Source organism: Panthera tigris, chromosome A3 (genome assembly GCF_018350195.1).
Source record: "Panthera tigris isolate Pti1 chromosome A3, P.tigris_Pti1_mat1.1, whole genome shotgun sequence".
In the NCBI taxonomy this organism is placed as follows: Eukaryota; Metazoa; Chordata; class Mammalia; order Carnivora; family Felidae; genus Panthera; species Panthera tigris.
The window spans coordinates 34,752,396-34,772,317 of record NC_056662.1 but is presented as its reverse complement, the minus strand read 5'-3'; the positions used below and the strand labels follow the sequence as shown (position 1 = coordinate 34,772,317).

Sequence of the window (19,922 nt, the reverse complement as noted above, 5' to 3'; positions counted from 1 at the left end):
TGGGGAAAAACAGAGAGCTTTTGCCCTAAGGCCAGGAACACGACAGGGATGTCCACTCTCACTGCTGTTATTCAACATGGTATTGGAAGTCCTAGCCTCAGCAACCAGACAACACAAACAAATAAAAGGCATCCAAATTGGCAAGAAGGAAGTCAAACATTTACTCTTCACAGATGACATGATATTCTATGTGGAAAACCCAAAAGACTCCACCAAAAAACTGCTAGAACTGATCCATGAATTCAGCAAAGTCGCAGGATATAAAATAAATTTACAGAAATCGGTTGCATTTCTATATATGAATAATGAAACAACGGGAAGAGAAATCAAGGAATAAATCCCATTTACAATTGCACTAAAAACCATAAAAACCAAGGAATGAAGCTAACCAAAGAGGTGAAAAATCTATACACTGAAAACTATAGAAAGCTTATGAAAGAAATTGAAGAAGACACAAAAAAATGGAAAAACATTCCACGCTTATGGATTGGAAGAACAAATATTGTTAAAATGTTAATGCTACCCAAAGCAATCTACATATTCAATGCAATCCCTATTAAAAGAACACCAGCATTCTTCACAGAGCTAGAACAAACAATCCTAAAATTTGCATGGAACCAGAAAAGACCCCGAATAGCCAAAGCAATTCTGAAAAAGAAAACCAAAGCTGGAGGCATCACAATCTGGGACTTCAAAATGCATTACAAAGCTGTAATCATCAAGACAGTATGGTACTGGCACAAAAACAGACACTCAGATCAATGGAACAGAATAGAGAACCCAGAAATGGACCCACAAACATATGGCCGACTAATCTTTGACAAAGCAGAGAAGAATACCCAATGGAAAAAAGACAGTGTCTTCAGCAAATGGTGTTGGGAAAACTGGACAGTGACATGCAGAAAAATGAACCTGGACCACTTTCTTACACCATCCACAAAAATAAACTCAAAATGGATGAAAGACCTAAACTTAAGACAGGAAGCCATCAAAATCCTAGAGGAGAAAATAGGCAACAACTTATTTGACCTCAGCTGCAGCAACTTCTTACTTGACATGTCTCTGGAGGCAAGGGAAACAAAAGCAAAAATGAACTATTGGGACCTCATCAAGATAAAAAGCTTCTGCACAGTGAAGGAAACAATCAGCAAAACTAAAAGGCAACTGATGGAATGGAAGAAGATATTTGCAAATGACATATCAGATAAAGGGTTAGTATCCAAAATCTAGAAAGAACTTATCAAACTCAACACCCAAAAATAAATAATCCAGTGAAGAAATAGGGAAAAGACATAAAAAAGACACTTTTCCAAAGAAGACATCCTGATGGTTAACAGGCACATGAAAAAATGCTCAACATCACTCATCATCAGGGAAATACAAATCAAAACCACAATGAGATATCACCTTCACCTGTCAGCATGGCTAAAATTAACAACTCAGGCAATAACAGATGTTGGCGAGGATGTGGAGAAAGAGAAACCCTTTTGCATTGCTGGTGGGAATGCAAACTGGTATAGCCACCCTAGAAAATGGTATAAAGTTTCCTCAAAAAATTTAAAGTAGATCTACCCTATGACCCAGCAATAGCACTGCCTAGAATTTACCCAAGGGATGCAGGAGTGCTGATGCATAGGGGCACTTGTACCCCAATGTTTCTAGCAGCACTTTCAACAATAGCCAAATTATGGAAAGAGCCTAAATGTCCATCAACTGATGAATGGATAAAGAAACTGTGGTTTATATACACAATGGAATACTACTTGGCAATGAGAAAGAATGAAATATGGCCTTTTGTAGTAACGTGGATGGAACTGGAGAATGTTATGCTAAGTGAAATAAGTCATACAGAGAAAGACAGATACCATATGTTTTCACTCTTATGTGGATCCTGAGAAACTTAACAGAAGACCATGGGGAGCGGAAGGGGAAAAAAAAGTTAGAGAGGGAGGGAGCCAAACCATAAGAGACTCTTAAAAACTGAGAATAAACTGAGGGTTGATGGGGGGTGGGAGGGAGGGAAAGGTGGGTGATGGGCATTGAGGAGGGCACCTGCTGGGATGAACACTGGGTTTTGTATGGAGACCAATTTTACAATAAATTTCATATATAAAAAAAATTAAAAACAGAATTACCCTATGAGCCAGAAATTGCACTACTAGGTATTTATCCAGAGGATACAGGAGTGCTGATTCGAAGAGGCACATGAACCCCAATGTTTATAGCAGCACTACTGACAACAGGCAAAGTATGGAAAGAGCCCAAATATCCACCAACTGATGAATGGATAAAGAAGATATGGTGTGTGTGTGTGTATGTGTATATATATATATACATATATGTATACATATATATGTATATATATATATATATAAAACAGAATATTACTCAGCGATAAAAAAAAGAATGAAGTCTTGCTGTTTACAATAATGTGGCTGGAACTAGAGTGTATTATGCTAAGTGAAAAAAGTCAGAAAAAGACAAATACCATGTTATTTCACTCACATGTGGAATTTAAGATACAACACAGATGAACATAATGGATGCAAAAATAATATAATAACAGAGAGGGAGACAAATCATAAGAGACTCTTAAATACAGAGAACAAACTAAGGGTTGCTGGTGGGTGTTAGTAGGGAAGGGCTAAAGGGGTGAGGAGTATTAAGGAGGAAACGTGTTGGGATGAGCACTGGGTATTGTATGTAGGTGGTGAATCACTAAATTCTACTCCTGAAATTATTATTAAACTATATGTTAACTAACTTGGATTTAAATTAAAAAAAAATAAAAGTATGTGACAGTAGCAAAGAAAGAAAGAAAGAAAGAAAGAAAGAAAGAAAGAAAGAAAGAAAGAAAGAAAGAAAAAAGAAAAAGATTTAAGGACCTATACATAAGCCATGGTTTAAAATCTTACCACCATTAATATAAAAGTCTAATGGTGGTAACTGTGTGTATGTAGAAGCCATAGAACACTATTATCCACAGACCACTTACCTAGCTCGTCGGGACCCTCTAGGATAGAGTCACAGCAAGGAAGTCACTAAAAACTCTGAATAGCTAAACTAGACATCGTAAAGTCCATTTACTGGCTATATTTAACTTCTTAATAATGATAAGATTGAGCGTTCACCACGCCCTGGGCACCGGGCAATACACTCATTGTGGATTAATTATTTCTCTTTCACAATTACACACCCGGAGATGTGCCATAGACACTACAATGTGATAACAAGATTCGCACTTTAGAACTAAAGAGCTGATTTCCCCGCTGCTGCCAATCCTGCAGGCACAACACAGACAACAGCCCTCAGCTGAAGAAAGCTGTTCCATCCAAGCTCAAGCACTACTCTGAGCTACTCTGGGGTCTAAGGCTTCTGTTAAGATGGGCTTGCAACTCAACTTCTCCCTCCTCCCCAGTCCCAGATCCTTCCTTTCTCCTTCTTAGGTGTTGATCTAAGGAGAAAGCATAAGGACTTTATTTTTTCTCTCTCTTTTTTAGGCAGGCTCCACGCCTAACGTAGGGCTTGAACTCACGACTCTAAGATCAAGAGTTGCATGGTCTGCTGACAGAGCCAGCCAGGTGCCCTGGCACAGGGACTTTAATTACTTCCATTCTTCAGATGAAAAAAAAGTGAGTCTCAGAGAGGTTGAGAAACTTGCCCAGAGTTACACAGCCTTGGTATTTGAACCCAAGCATTCTGATGCCATGAGCCCAGGCTATAAATCATTCTGCTCTACTGGTCGCTGGAGTCTGCATTTCTTTGTCCTCACAGTAGACCGCAATAAGTGAATTAGAATGAGAGAGTTGTGACAGAAAACAACCTCCATGAACTTCTCAAAGACAACCAGGTAACACAAGCTACTTTACATTTTTCAAACCAAGGGATGGGTTTCAGAGTGACAGAATGGCTGACAGGCCACAGAGGGAACAGAGAGGCAGCCTGGACATCAGCAACCATGGGGTGCTGCTAGCTTGTGTAGGCCGGAGGGATAAGGGAAGGAAGTGGGGTTTTGAAAGCCAGGAGACTGGGCCCAACTGGCCAAGACTAGAACAGCAGCACAGGTTGCTGTGGAAGAGCCGGAGGGCAGTCTGGTGGGGGCAGAAGCTGGGCAAGAGACACACAGCTGTTCCTAGAGATACCAAATAAACAGAGAGAAACAAGGAGAGATACCCTTCTGTCTCCCCTTGCACACCAGGCAGCCAGGGAGCTCGGGAAACATGGTGCCCTGTAGCATGGAGAACAGAAGATGGTCAAGGAGTAGATCTAAGAACAACTCTTGTGTTTGAGCAGCCCGAAAATACAGCCTAAACATCAACTGGCAATGAGGTAGTATAGAGAAACACTCTGAAAAGAAAATACAAAGCAGATCTATCAAAACCTACTTTCATGGCAGGCCCACGACCTACATCCTCAGCAGCCCCCAAGCAAACAATAACAGCAATAATGACTCACTTACACAGCCCTTTACAAGGCGCACTGCTTAATTACTGCACAGTTCAATCACTGTGGTCTGAAAAAAATGATGCTGAGAAGTTTCAGTGATTCTGTTCAGTAAATCTGGGGAATAGATGCAACATTCTGAAAGCATTTCCATCATAAAAATAGCAAGTTTACTGGACAATGCTTAAATGGGTAGAATTTCATGATCAAGATCTTACTTAACGTAGAATGAATTGTTCCCCGCCACTGTGAGCTAAATTAGGTGTTAATGTAGCTCTATTCTGGAAGGCTAGATATGCCTTCACGATTTTATCTGCTGTCTGACAAAGTAGGAGCCAGAACACAAATTCTTTCCTCTCTTCTCAGAAGTCCTCTGCTGACTTCTGTCTGATGCAGCAGAAATTCTCGGGGGGAGGGAGGGAGGCGGAAGAGAGAAAAACTCCCAAAAATGAAAACACATTACCAGGAATCTCCAAGACTCTTCGGCAGCACAGATAGTAACACAGGAGTGATACAAAGATTAGCATGGACCCTGTGCAAACTTGTGAAGCATTCCATATTTTGCTCTTCTTTTCTAATGTTCACAGGTGGGAAACAGGCTCTGATAAGTGAAATGACTTATCCAATCCAGGGCCCCTTCCCACTTCAAATTTTTCTTCCATCTCCAACTTTTCCTCCAAAAACATGGATCCCCAGTCACAACAGTCAGCAACCACTCAGGGTTTAAGTATCCACTTTGCCCCTCTAAAGACCTCTAACATCTATTTTAAAAATTATTTATGCTCTAGTCCCTCCAGAAGGAATGTTATTTGTTCATAAAGATTGTGAAGAAATGTTGGTCCCTTCCAACCCCATTTTGCCTTGCCCCTCCCCCCCCCCCAATAAAAAAAGCTACTTTGAGGTAATTAAAACCCAAATAGCTTGAGGGAGGATCTGGGTTCAAGGCTCAGCTTTGCTTCTAGGTAGCTGTGTGGATTTAGTTTGGTCAATTAACTTCTCTGGGCCTCTGTTTCCTCATTTCCAACATGATGCAACCAGAAGGAGCTAATAATGTCCACAATCCTTTCAGCCCTGAAATGATTCCACAGAAAGATAATAAAAGTCCTGTGCAGAACCAGATGAACTCTCACTTGACATGGCCTGGACATCTGCTGGGGAGACTGCTTATCAAAATTAAAAGTACAATCTGTGGCCATGGCATTGAGAAACAATCTGACCTCATTCCTTGCTCTCAGTTGACTGTGATCTCACCTAGCAATTCTCAAGTTGGGTTCTCAGGTAGTCTGATTGCCAAAAGAGCGTGATTATTCTCCCTTCCTGTATCTACACCTTCTGCCATGTAACCTTGTAGTGCCCTCCCACTCTGGGACCGGTCATGTGAACTTTTCTGGTCAACAAGATATCAGCAAACATCATACAAGCAAATGCTTGAAAAGTGCATATACTACTGGGCTATTTCTCATTCTTGCTCCTTTGTCATGGCCAGGATAACATGCTAGGTCTAGTGTGCTTGATGATGAGACACCTATGTAGCAGAGATGAGTCATCTGAGTCTCCCTAAAGCCATCCTAGATCAGTCAACAGCCAGCGGAGGCTCCAGACATGGGAGCAAAGACAGCTAATATCAGAGGAGCTACATGCCCAACCCACAGCTGACCACAGACATGTGAGATTAGCTGAACCCCCAACTTGTAAGCTAAATACATTTTTACTATTGTGTTCTACTGAGGTTTTATATTTTGTAGTTCCTTGTTACACAGCATTATTGTGGCAGTAGATAACTGATACACATTCTTTGGATACCAGATGGAATGGAATGACTGTTTCCAGATCAAAGGTTCTTTAGTGATGAAACAAGTCTGGGATACACCGCGTACCTAAAATTTATATTAGCGGTTCATAACACTCAATTAATGCCTTTAAGGCTCTAAGTGGTCCCACAGTAAATAAATGTATTTAACTTTGTCTAATTCATGTTTTCCCCAACGTATTTTACCACAAGTGTGATGTGCTAAGAAAATCCCCCCCCCACCCCAGTCTCAGATCCCACATCTGGATTGAGCTTCTATCCACCCTTCTTGCTAGTTATTAGGCCACGTATTTTATGGTCCCTTCCAAGACAGTTAACGAACACTTCAAAAACAAAACAATAAACAAAACAAGAACCTAAAGGCACTTCGAAATCATGAAAGCTTTTATTGTTTATATCCAAAGTCTAATGAGAAATGAGGGGAATGTTCCAAAAATATCTGAAACCCATATATCCTTAGTCTAATATCAACTTTCTCATGATTCAAACTTTAACAAAAGCCTAATGCTGACCTGCCATTGAACATTCTTCAGAGGCTCCCCTATCATGGTTCACAAGCCTTTGATAATCTCTTCCTCCCCTCTATCGCTTTTCTTTCTTACCCCTACTCTCAGGTGTACATACTATCCATGAACTACTTTCAATTCCATCACATGGGCCATGAGCCAATGCTCTGAAAGTCTCCAGAATTTGGTGTTATTTGATGTGAACTTGAACTGTGCAGCTTTGAAATAATATGCTATAATAGCAATCATATGGTCTCTCATTAATTTGAATTAATGTTAAATCCACACAAAACATTAACATTCTTGGAGATTTATCATTTCGAAGCTGACTGGACCTAGGGAACGCTAAACTCTGTTTACAGAGTGGCCACAGGGTGGCGCCACATTAGCTGATAACCAGAAATACCCACCATCTTTTGTCAGGATTATTCTTGAATTATGAGAGTTCTGAATTTGCAAAGACTTCAGAAACACAACCCTCACATAAAATGTGACCTCTAGAAGGTGGAGTTTCTTCTGCTAGAGACTCCTCCTTATCTCTTCACCACACCCAAGGCCAAACACACAGAATTAATCCAGCTAACTTCAATTCATCCTTCATGCATCAATGGAGACAGCACTTCTGCCTGGAAAATTTCGCCGAAACACCCAAGAACAGATGGCAAGACCCTACCATAATAGAATTTACATGATAATATACAAATGCCTATCACTGGATCTAGATTGCTTCGTGGAAAAGATCCTAGCTTATTCCATCTTAGATCCAGAGCCCAATATAATGCCAATGAATATCGCATGGGCTCATGTGTGGATGCATGAGTGGGGAAATGAACAAGCAGGATGGGCCACTGAATACAAAAGGCTGATTTTTGCTGTATCCTCTCTCATCCTCTCCTCTGCCCAACATCAAGGAAATATAATTACAAACACTAGGCAATAGCTGAGGAAAGAAGGTAAAAAAGAACGTTGATAACCATCATCAGCTGGATAAGACTGATCATTATGAATCTAGAATTAATACAGACCCACATTGTTTGAAGTGAAGGCATTTGTCAAAAATATAGATAATCAGAAGAAAAAAAAAAGTAGGATGCAGTAGTGCCTTTCTCTTCCTACTCACAGAACATCTGAAGATGTAACTTTCACTTTTTGAAGATAAACAGTTTATTAACCCATTTGTTGAAAGTGAAGGACTCATTCCAAGAACTGCACTATATAATGAATGTGACTTCTCTGATGTAGCAAACGAAGATGCAGGAGAGAGCTTTCATTGGGTCAGATTTCCTGCTTCCCATCACAAAACTCTCCAGATATTTTGTTTCTCATTCACTTTCACCTTGGACACCAAGTTCATGAGCTTTGTTACTCCATGAGTTGTCCTCTTCAATGGGGGCAGAAATTAATGCAGACACAGATAAGAAACTTTGAAGTCAATAAAAAAGTCTTGTCTCTGATGATTCTTCTCACATGGCTTTCTACTCCAGACCAAATACCCACTATTCCTCTGGCACTTTTAGGCAGAGCTTGGAAAATAGCTCTGCCATTGATTTAAACATCCTGCCAACTGACACCATTCAGTAATCTTAGGGAATGTCACATGGATGATCTTTTGGCTGTGTGTGTATACAGCCTTGTTCTCTGGGCTTTCATTTTATTTGAACTTTCTTTTGACTCCTTATAGACCCTATATTTGAAAACAAGGGATGTACAGTATTGTCACGAGCTAGAAATATCCAAAACAATTTTCCATGGATTGTTTTAACCCTCAAGTTAGGCAAAGTCATAATCTGCTGTTGCTGTTTATCAAGTTCCTTTGTGCTATTTTCCCTACTGTCTGAACTCTTAAATAGTCCCACTAAAAATATAAATAAGAACCTGGCCATTTAGTTCTGTCATAAACTGAATCAGTGGTGGCAATAAGGAACACCCTAGTGGATTCTCCCATATCTCAACATTAAAGATGTGTTAACAGCCCAGCTTCTTGGAGCAGCTCTGTCCTTTGGAAGCCTGTTAAACTTTCAAGAATTCATTTCTGCCTCCTACACCCTGTTTTTCTGCATGCATTCTTTCAAAAGACATCTGCATCCCCTGGGAAGAGATGAAAGTGATATCAAATAAAACAAAAAGCGAACTTCAGAGGCACTTTTCAAGCACGTGCTCCCAAATAGTCATTTCGTTACTTTATTCTTCCCTTTCTCTCTTTAACCGCCCCCAACTTTAAACCACTCAAGGTTTTTTGTTTACTCTCTCTCTTTTTTTAATAAAAAGCACCAACCAGGTAACCAAACCCAGATCCCCTCTGCAGAAGGGAGGTCAGGCAGCTGCTTCCCAGAGACCACGAACCATTGCCACCAGGACTCCCACAAGGCACAACCAAATCCACCCTGAGCTTCTTGCCAATGCTGTTCCTTAATTGGCCATGAATACGGTCAGCCCCAGCAATTTCTGTGCCCTGTATAGCATAATCTCCTAAAACATCAGCAGAGCATTTAAGGGCCAACTTTTTAAATAGCATCCAATTAATAATTGTAGTAATAATGAAAGAAATGCCAAACTGCCATGTGACTTCTGAAGCCTAAAGTGGAAGCTCAGCTAAATGAAGCAAAACTATTCTTCTACACCCCTCCCCCCTTCACTTTTCAAAAAGCCCATCTAGCAGAGGAAATTTCTGAAACTAGATAATGCAAAACGTTAAGATTTCCTATTTCTGGTTCCATGCACCTGGTCAACATTTATTGATATCCCTGGATATAGAGACAAAAGTGACTGGCAACCAATCTCAAGATTCAAAACCAGAAGCTGCTAGCAGAATTTGTTCATTCACTTAACAAAGGATTACTGGGTACCAAGCACTGAGGATGCCACAGTGAACAATATGGACAGAAATCCCTATTCCCATGCAACTTCCATTCTGGGGTAGACCAACAATACCCAAATAAGTACATAGTCCGGACACCAGGAGATACTGAAGCCTACAGAGGAAAGAGGCAAAAGTAGAGAAAGGGACCAGAGTCCCCATTAAACAGGAGGGTAAAGGAAGGGCCCTACCATTAAACAGGAGGGTAAAGGAAGGGCCCAGTCAGCAAAGATTTGAAGGAAGTAAGGGAAGATGTCCTACAGACCTACAGATACGGAGAAGAGCTTCCCAGGCAAGGGGAGAGCACAGAGGTCCTGCGGGAGATGTGTCTGGGGGCGTGTGAGGAACGGCAGCTGGCAAGGGTGGCCAGCATGGAGTGGATAAGGGAGAGTAGTAATGGATGATGTCACAGATAAAATGGAAGGGGTCATGCCAGGCCTTGAAGGCCATTATAAGGGCTGTAGCCTATGCTTCGAATGAGGTAGGAAGCCACTGTAGGCTAGGAGCAGAGCAACGGGACCTGACTTCTATTAAGAGGATCACTTACTTGGGTTGCGGTCTTGAGAATGGACTGCAGGAGGGCAAGGACATAAGCAAGGAGACCAGCTTGGAGTCTACAGCACAATCCAGGTGAAGGAGGATGATGATGGCACCAGAGGTAGCAATGAAGGGAACAGAATCGGATTATATTTGAGATATGTTTTGAATTCAGAACAAACAATTTACTGATGAACTGGATTTCAGTATTTGAAGGTAAAGTTTTATATTTTCTGAGTTAAAATGCCCAAAGCCCAAATCTGTGTTCACTGTGTTTATTTACTCCAACAGGTCTGATGATGCACTAATTGCTATCTCCAGTCTTTATCTTTCAACTGACCCACAGTTACCTGCCCCAGCTTCCAGGACACTGCATTCCTCTGGTCCACTCAACCTCAGCATGACCATCTACTCCCAGCCATGGTCTTGGTTCCATTCATTCAGGGTTGGCGTCCCTTTGTTTCTTCCCTCTTTTGTCTTCCCCACTGTGAATCCAGATATGAAACTCTACCAGTTCTTCCTCTGACCCTATTTTGTGCACTTCCCTCCCTCTCAGTTCCTATTGCCAGCCCTCGGGTGCCAACCCCTACGATCTCACAGGTAGCCTTGCTGGTTCCAAGTTCTCTCTCACCAAAAGCACCCTGCTGGCTGTCGTCAAAATAATATTCTGAAAGTACGGGTTTTATGATGTGACTTACCCTGACTACAAGGGTTCACTCCCTGCACCCTGGCCTCCAAGGGTCTCACCCAATGGCTATAGATCTTGCCATAGTCCTCTGTTCTCTGATCTCTGGTCCCTACCAACAGGAATTCGATTGCCTCTGGAGTGTGAAGAGACATTCTTGCTCATTCTTGCACTTGAAAAAAAAAATATTTTTGAAGGAGGGGGGGGAGGTGCAGAAAAAGGGAGACACAGAATCCGAAGCAGGCTCCAGGCTCTGAGCTCTCAGCACACAGCCTGACGTGGGGCTCGAACTCACAAACCGCGAGATCATGACCTGAGCCAAAGTCAGACACTTAACCAACTGAGTCACCCAGACACCCCTCCTTCTTGCACTTTTAACTTTCATATGTGCGCTTTCCCAGCCAATAATGCCCTCTCTCTCCCTTTTCTGTGCAACCTTTCTTAAATCTTCTCGTCCATGGACACTAGCTCAAATTCTGCCCCCTCTATAAAAATGCCCCTAACTAATCCAGCCCCCATCCAGGTCCTATCACAACCCTTTTATTAGGACCTCATGTGTCAGATACATGCCCTATCTCCTGGCTAGGAGTAAACTTCAAGGTCATACACCAACTTGTATCTGTTTTCACACCTCTATTGATACATATACATAGTGTTCATTGTGTATTTACTGAATTCAATTATTCGAGTGAAATAAATTAGCTGAGACAATATTCTCCTACTCTTTATCTCAATCTCTGAACGTGGGGAATTGAAAAGCCCTAGAATTCAAAGGACAGAATCTTTGGCTAAAAGTGTCTGTTATTTCTTACTCTCTCTGTTTTTCTTCTGCCATGTTGATCATTCCACTAACTTGTTCTTAGATACTGTGCCCCCGAAGAACTGGACGAGAAGTTACGGCTGGGGTTATCTTGTGGAGATTACGTTCATAGGCACATCATATCCCAAGTGATAATCTCACCGATCTCTGACTTATAATCAAACAAGATCCTGGCTTCATGGAAAAGTAAACAGGAATGGAATGAGCAGTTCTGGTCCCAGTCACAAAATATGGCCATCACTGAGCTCTCTGGGTATAGAACTAGGGCCACGTGGTGGCAGAAGCAAAAAGAAAATGAAGTTGGCATGTAATCAGACACGTAGGGTCTATTTCTGGGCAGGAATTCCTGCTGCATCTCAGAAACTACCATGTAGCCTCCACCAGTATGTTCTTAATGACAGGGCTTCACTGACTCACAAATCACCACTGCAGGGGGACTCCCTGAGAAATTACATCCTTTTAGTCCCCAAAACAGGCTACTCTTAACTTCTCTCATCAAGATAAAGATTCTCTCCCTTTTTAATCCTTACTTCTTCAAGGTAACCACCTCCCATTTTTAATGCATGCAAACAGCAAATAACTTGCCAGGACCTTATGTGAGCCATGTGCAGCCACTGTGGCCCTGAGGAAGACAGACACATTCCTTTACCTTCTGGCATCTACAGTGGGAGGCAGATGGTGATCAAGTAGCCACACAGGCATAAAATCACAAACTAGAATTAGTGCAACGAAGGAAACAGAGATGGAACAGAGGATGAGACTTAATCCAAAGGGTTCCATGCTCCCCTGAGGAAGTGATACTTGAGCTGAGATCTGAAGAGTAAACTAAACGTTAAATGACAGATGGGAGGAAAGAAAAGAGACTTCTTGTCACGGGGACATGGAAGGACACCAGGGCAGGAGGGAGAGTGGTGTACTGGAATAACTTCAAAAAAAAGAAGAAAGGTGGAGGGGGGGCAAAGCAGGGAGAGAATGGCTCAAGAAGTTAGAAGGCAGAGGTAGGTCAAGTAAAGCTTTGTGGAACACAGAAAGAAATCTCTAGCCTCAGAGAAATGAGCAGTCCCCAAGACTTCCTTCAAATCCTCAGTGTCCAATGGGATGCCTAGGTGGCTCAGTAAGTTAAGCATCTGACTTTGGCTCAGGTCATGATCTCACCATTCGTGAGTTCGAGCCCTGTGTCAGGCTCTGTGCTGACAGCTCAGCTTAGAGCCTCCTTCGGATTCTGTCTCCCTGTCTCTCTGCCCCTCCCCCACTCATGCTCTGTCTCTCTCTTTTTCTCAAAAATGAATAAACGTTAAAAAATAAAATAAAATAAAATAAAATAAAATAAAATAATTCTTGGTGTCCAAATGTTCTCTACTCACCTGCCACTGCCTACTCTGACCACAGTTCCTTAGTGAAAACCCACCCCCCACCCCCAGTCCCTCAAAGAAAAGACTTAGTAACATAAGGCCATTGGCCCTCTCATATGACTGGACCACTAACAACCAATATGAATGTTTTCTTGGAGCATGCGAACTTTGGAGCATTTGAACTTGGGAGTTCTTAAGACACAGATGACACTACAGCCAAATGATGATAAACATGGAACTAAAAAGTTTCCATGAATAGTGAGAGTGGAGGGACATGTTAGTCACGTTGAACTATGTGAAAAACAAAAACAAACAAACAAACAAAAACCCTGAGTGTAAATTGTCACTCTTCCCATTTACAGGTCAAGTCTATTTCCCCTCTCCGAGAAGCTGGCCCCATGACTGCTTTGACCAATAGAATGCAGTGGGAGCAGTCAGCTGGGACTTCTGCGGCCTGGCCTTAAGGGCCCTGGCAATTTCTGCTTTTGCACATTTGTAACGCTCCTTCCTCAGAGCCAGCCTCCATGCTGTGGGAAGCCCAAGCCCCACTGGCTGGCGCTACACAGAAGAGAACTGAGGTACTCCAGTTGGCGTGCTGGCTGAACTCCCATCCTAGAGCCAACATCCTCTGCCTGCCCTGGGAGAGAGTCACCCTGAGGATTCCAGTTCATCTGAGCCCTTGGATAACTGCAGCCCCAGCCAATACCACACAAAGCAGAAGAATTGCTCAGGAGAGCCCATTCAGCCCAGACTTCTGAGGGATACCAAACAGTGGTTGTTGTTTGAAGCCAGTACGTTCAGGCGTAATTGTTACAAAGCAAGACATAACTAAAACAGATATACAGCAAGGTAGCGAGTAAGAGTAAGAAAGAGTAAAGCAGATATACAAAGAAAAGCAGAGACAGCCCCTGTCGGACAGGGAGATCAAGCTTCATTCTGGACCTTCCCACCTGCATTCCTGACACTTCACTGGACTTTGTTCCTCTCTTTGTAATTCATGAAGCTCAATTTCTTGACAATAAAATGACCTTTAACATAACCAGTTTAAAGGATTTCTATCCACAAAGGTTTCTACCCTCACACCCATGTATTTTAGTCACCATTTTGCTCATGCTCTGCAAAGGAATTCTTGTTGATCTGTGTCTGACTTATTAAGCAGCACTCAGAAATTCATTGTGTAGAACTGGTAAGTCTTCACCAACTACCTGCCTTAGGGTATCAAGATTACTTATTCCTCAAATTTTAGAGACTAGAATAATTAGAAGGAATAAGGTTCAAGTATCTCTTATGGTAAATAAAGGTGTCAGATATGTTCTACTGAACAGGTGACTGTAGACTACAGATGGTAATATAATCATTAGTAATTGAAAAGATAATCCACGATATTTCCAAATAACCCATCATATTTCCATATTTCAGGTAATTCTAAAGTGATGCAAGGAGAGTCTATAGTGATAAATTTGGTGTAAGTGCCTACAAATCTGAGTAAAGGCACACACTGAGAGAAGGTATCAATGAGTCTGTCCCCTGACTCTGAGACACTCGCAAATTAAAAACACGCATTGCTCCGTATTTAGAACATGTGCTCCTTGAGGTCTAGCAATATGTTAAGGTTCTTAAAGTCATTATTTTTGTTTTGTTTTGCCTTCATTCCTTATGTTTTTAAAGCGTATGTGCTGTCTATTATTTTAAATGATGAGTGGTAAGGATTAGATAACTATTCTGTCCCTTGGCCTCGAGTCCAGGCACCTCTCCAAAGGCCACCAGCACTTGGCCAAATAATCCTATGCGTCACTAATTCTCCGACCCACCAGGAAATTCCACACCTCTTTTCATACCATTCCTCCCCTTCTCTCCCTGGTGAGCCCACTATCATCCTTTAAGACCCAGCTCAATATCACCTGCTCTATGAAGCATTATCCAACACTCACCAACCTCTCTGCCTTTTCCTGCCTACACCCTCATTTAGGTACACACAATCTTCTGATATGCCTATAATACTTAAAATAGTTATCATAATTATTTGGTTGAACTTCTATTTTTCCAACTACACTGTGATTTCCTTGAAAGCGGTGATCAAATACTATTCATTATTAACTCCATGGTGCTTAGCAAAGTGCCTAAATCACAAGGGGCCCTATGTAAATATGTACGGAGTGAGTGCTTTCTGCCATTATAGTGCCTTATTCTAAGCAGCCTGAAATGCCTTTCACATGAGGTTTTTTAAAAACTCTCCAAAAAATGGATTATAACCCATTAGAGGGATAAGAAATATAAGGAATTAAGAGGGAAAGATGTACTTATCTAAAATTAGAATACATGAGAGAATTCTGAAATTTCCAGATGGATAGATCCATTTCACCCTTCTGTTTGTGTGAATTACATATTATTCCACCTTATAGAGTCAAATACATTATAATTAACTGCACACATGGTCATAATAAGGTAGAACTTCTAATTTTCAATTCACTACTCAAACAGAGCTACCCATAGAGCAGACAAAAAAAAAAAAGATGATTAATTACAACCTAAGGCACCCCTCCAAAAATGTCTTCTTTAATAAGTACCCCTTCTTTTGTTAATGCATCCTACATGCTGAGTGTCCTTAGGGCTCAAGTACAATTTACACTTCATTATGTTATATCTTCATAACATCTCTGGCTGTTTCATCTCATCCAATTCTGTCTAGAGAGCAAAGTCTTCAAAGATGGTATCTCAGTCAGGGTCCTAGCTGGAAACAGATGGAACACTCACAGGACACAACTGATGGCGTTTAATAAGGGATTATTTGAGGGTGGGGTGGAGGGAAGACAGCCAGGGAATGTGAAGTGCCCTAAGCCTGAAGGGGTATGAGGACAGAGCTATAGGGACCCAGAGAAAGTAGAGGAACTATAGGAGAGGGCCATCTGACGGACTATGGCTTCCAGAAGGGCCATAGAGGCAGCCATCAGCCCAATGGCAAGAAGACACCTGGAGGAATGAACAGGCCAACCTCATGGTCCTCCCCCTGCAATCTCCCGCAACAGCCGCAAGATGCATGAATGCGACCAGAAGCCAGAGGGCAGGGTAACCCACCAAGGCAGCACACGACATTCCCCCTGAGGGACAACAGCAGGCCAGAGAAAATGGAGAGTGGACCTGGAAGGGCAAACAGAGTAAAGCCAACACAGCCAGAATCCTCATCGGTACTTACTTCTCAGCCCCATCCTTCCCAGACTACAGCACTAGGAGTATAGATGGAAAGAACAAAGAGCCAAGACATGGTGTTTGATAGAATCACATGGCATGCGCAAACGCTCCACTTACATCCATTCCCATTTCTTTCTGGGCATGCAGGAGTCACCTCTCTACATTCCGTTTGTGTTAGTCCCCAAGCACATCAAAGAGACCTTACAGCAGGAAGTGGCTGGGAGTTAAGACCTCCAGGAATAACCCGCAGAGTGTGACATAAGAATTGGTAAATAAATAGCCCAGATCCTCCCCACCGCCCCCTCCAGAGGACTACTGTGAAGTATATTCTACAGTCTCCAGCAAACAGCAGTCTTCTTAGTTGCCTTGAGTGGAATCAGCTTGTCAGCACATCCGACACTGGCTGCATTTCCTTCCTTATCTCACTGCCCCACTCCCCCACTCCTGCCTCCAGGGACTACCTCCGGAGACTGCTACTTGCGCTCCAATCCCTGTCTCAGGCCAGCTTTGGGAGAAGCACCTAAGACAATGCGTGAGTCATAACCCACCCCTCTTGGAATAGACTCGCCACAAAGAACGTGTAAGAGTTATGCGCACGTGCATGTGTGTGATACAGACTCTGCCTACTTTACTCTGCACCAAAGAAAAAAACATACTGAACTTGAAGTAAAAAATATGACTTGCAAGTCTCTGACTTGGCTTTGAACTAGCTCTGTGAACCTCGGAAATAACCACCTTCCCAGGCCTCCAATATCCTCATCTGTCAAATGAACTCAGATAAAGTCCTTTAAGTTTCTTGTCCAATTTTAAAGTTTGCTAAGGATTTGCAGCAGTAAAAGGGATATAAATAATGAGGCCCATTACTTGAATGGACACTAAATTCCATTCTTTGGTGTATTTTCACAAAAAGCCAAAGGAATTTTGCATCATCATAAAGAAAATAACTTTCAGAAACTAAGAATTTAATCTATCAACCAAGTGGCTATTAGATACCTATTTTAAATGAAATTTCCTAGATTTGACAGCATACGTATAGTCAATTATTTTCAAACTCATAAATCTTGTATAAATGTCTATTATAGGATACACCTACAAAAACATCAAGACTGGAAATTTTTTATAAAGTAATACCTCAGAAAATAAATAGGGACTGGCTTTGTAGTTCTGCTCCTGCTGTAACTTCATGTGTCTCCTGGGGCAAATCATTTCACTTCCTCATTCCCTACACCCAGCGGCACCTCCACGAGAGGGAGACAGACCTAGGGCATTCCACACACAATAATCAACTGTTGAATTAAGAAATGGCTCTCAGCTTTAGTTTTATTAAACAGAAAAACAGGAATGGGATGGCTGTGCTATCTATATCATCTTGACAATGTCTTATTGCCCCCACATTCCCTCTTGAAACGAAACAGAATATAGTGACCTAAAATTCTGTGGCTCCGAATGATTGGATCCCTCTCTGGAGAGCTATTGCCTCGGCCCAGCATGTCCATCCTAGAGCAGAGCTTACCTAATCAGTGGCAGAAGTCACTGGATCCTGAACTTTCACAAACTGGTTATCAAAACAAAAACAAAACAAAACAAAACAAAAATTCAGTGCTGGACATGCGGTGCCATGGAATGAATGAGGCCCATGTTCCTAGCCTCCATATTTAAAATAATGGCAAAAAGTCATTCCAACCACCAGTCATGAGCAAGGCCATTCTGACTGGTGACCAAGACCTCATCTCAGAACTATCTGGAAACATAGGACAAGCAAACAAAAAGCTTGTGGAAGGAATGGGGGAGGAAGCAGAGGACATGGGAAGGGAACATGGTAAGAAGGTATTCAAAACCTCGTTTACTTCTCTTTCTTAACCAACATATTCATAACAAATATACTATTACATCTGTAATGAAATGAAAAACCTGAAAGTAACCACGAACGTCTTGAAAGGACTATCTGGGACTATGGACACTCTTGCTACTTTTTCTCTTGGGCACAAAGAATTCAAAGTATGTGCATCTTGGAAACAGGAGAAGCACAGCAAGAACCAAGAGAAAAGTTCTAAATTTGTATCGTTGTGGGCAAACTATCAAAAACATGGCTTCCTTCCAGTTTCCTCCAACATGAAGAATGGCAACTGCTTCTCTATGATATTTCATCTGAGTTTCAAGGTCAAGAGGGAGGAAGAAGGAAGAAAACAAGGCTATACAATGTCACTAAAAAGCGAGATATTAAATTACCATATAGCAGTTACAAATTTCAACAAAGTTATAAGTACTAATTTATTATTTATACTGAAATGCAAAATTGTTAAGAAATATAAAATTACCAAGAAGTAAACTATTACAGGACTTTGGAAATGTCAGCACGAGTAATTATAATGGACCTAATTGTCTTCATCAGTGGTTCTCAAAGTTGGGTGCATAATAAAATTACCTGGGAAATTTTTTTAAACTTCTGAAGCCCAGGGCATATCCAAGGCTAATTACATCAACATCACTAGGGGCTGGACAACCAACAACATTTCTTTTGAGAGAGACAGAGAGAGAGAGAGAGAAAGAGAAAGTTACAGGAAGTGGCAGAGAGAGAAAGAGAGAGAGAGAGAGATTGAGAGAGAGGGAGAATCCCAAGCAGGCTCCACACCACCAGTGCAGAGCCCAATGCAGGGCTCAAACTTACAAACCATGAGATCATGACCTAAGCTGAAGTCAGATGCTTAACCGACTGAGCCACCCAGGTGCCCCCAACAACAGTGTTTTTTAACCTGCCCAGGTGACAGTGATGTGCACAACAGTGCAGAACAAGTGACCTACGTTATACTAAGTTAATGTTAATGTGGCTTGAGGCAAAAGACAGTGTCTTGAATGAGTGCTTCACTTCTCAACCACCCCCCACCCCGACCTGGTCCTTACAGGGGGACATCTGGAGCACAAAGCTTCATCTCTCCACTTCTCACCTGCCTGAGGTGCCTCTCTACTCTTTCAAGCCTACCTGGAACCGGACATTGATGCCAGGTACAGGGCTCAGGAGCACCAGAACACCAGGAAGTACAGGGGCATCAAAATTGTGTGCAGCAGGGAGAACTGGTGTCTGCAGTGCCTTTGCAGTTAGGAATCACCCAATGGCAAAGAAAACTCACTGAGAGTAGGTCAAGCAATGCTACCGAAACAGGCAGCTTCAGCTCCTTCTTCCCTGGTCTTATTCAAACATCCATTTGTTTACTCAAATATTTACTAGACAGGTGGCTGGGTCCTAAGCTCACCCTAACTCCCAGCTTATAGGGAAAACAGATCTGAAGAAGTAACTGCCACTCAGTATAATTAGAAAAGTGGAAGTAGGTACAGGCACAATGATAAAATACACAGAAAATAATTACCTCGGGGGAAAGGGTTTTCCAGACTACAGGCATAGCATAAGCAAAGAGCCACAAAGATGAGACAATAAGAAAACAGGAGGCTGTCTCAAACTGCATATGGAAAACGCATGAGAGGTCTGAGGTCTGAAGTCAGAAATGCAAGGTCAGTAAGGGCAAAACAGCCAAGAGCTTGGGCCTTACCCCAGAGCCAGGTTTCTCAACCATAGCACTTACTGACATTTTGAGCTGGATAATTTTTTATTGGGGGGGGGGCGGTCTGTGCACTGTAGGATGTCTGGCAGGATCCTTGGCTTCCTTTTACTACATAAGAGCAGCACCTCACACCCCTAACACAGTCAGTAATTCTCCAGACATGGCC

At 42.1% G+C, this 19,922-nt stretch overlaps 1 protein-coding gene across 1 annotated transcript in view; it reads right to left on the bottom strand.

Annotated features, from left to right (window-relative positions):
* PLCB4 (phospholipase C beta 4) overlaps nucleotides 1–19,922 on the bottom strand; it is a 390,400-nt gene that overhangs the window by 325,343 nt on the left and 45,135 nt on the right. The window lies entirely within an intron of this gene.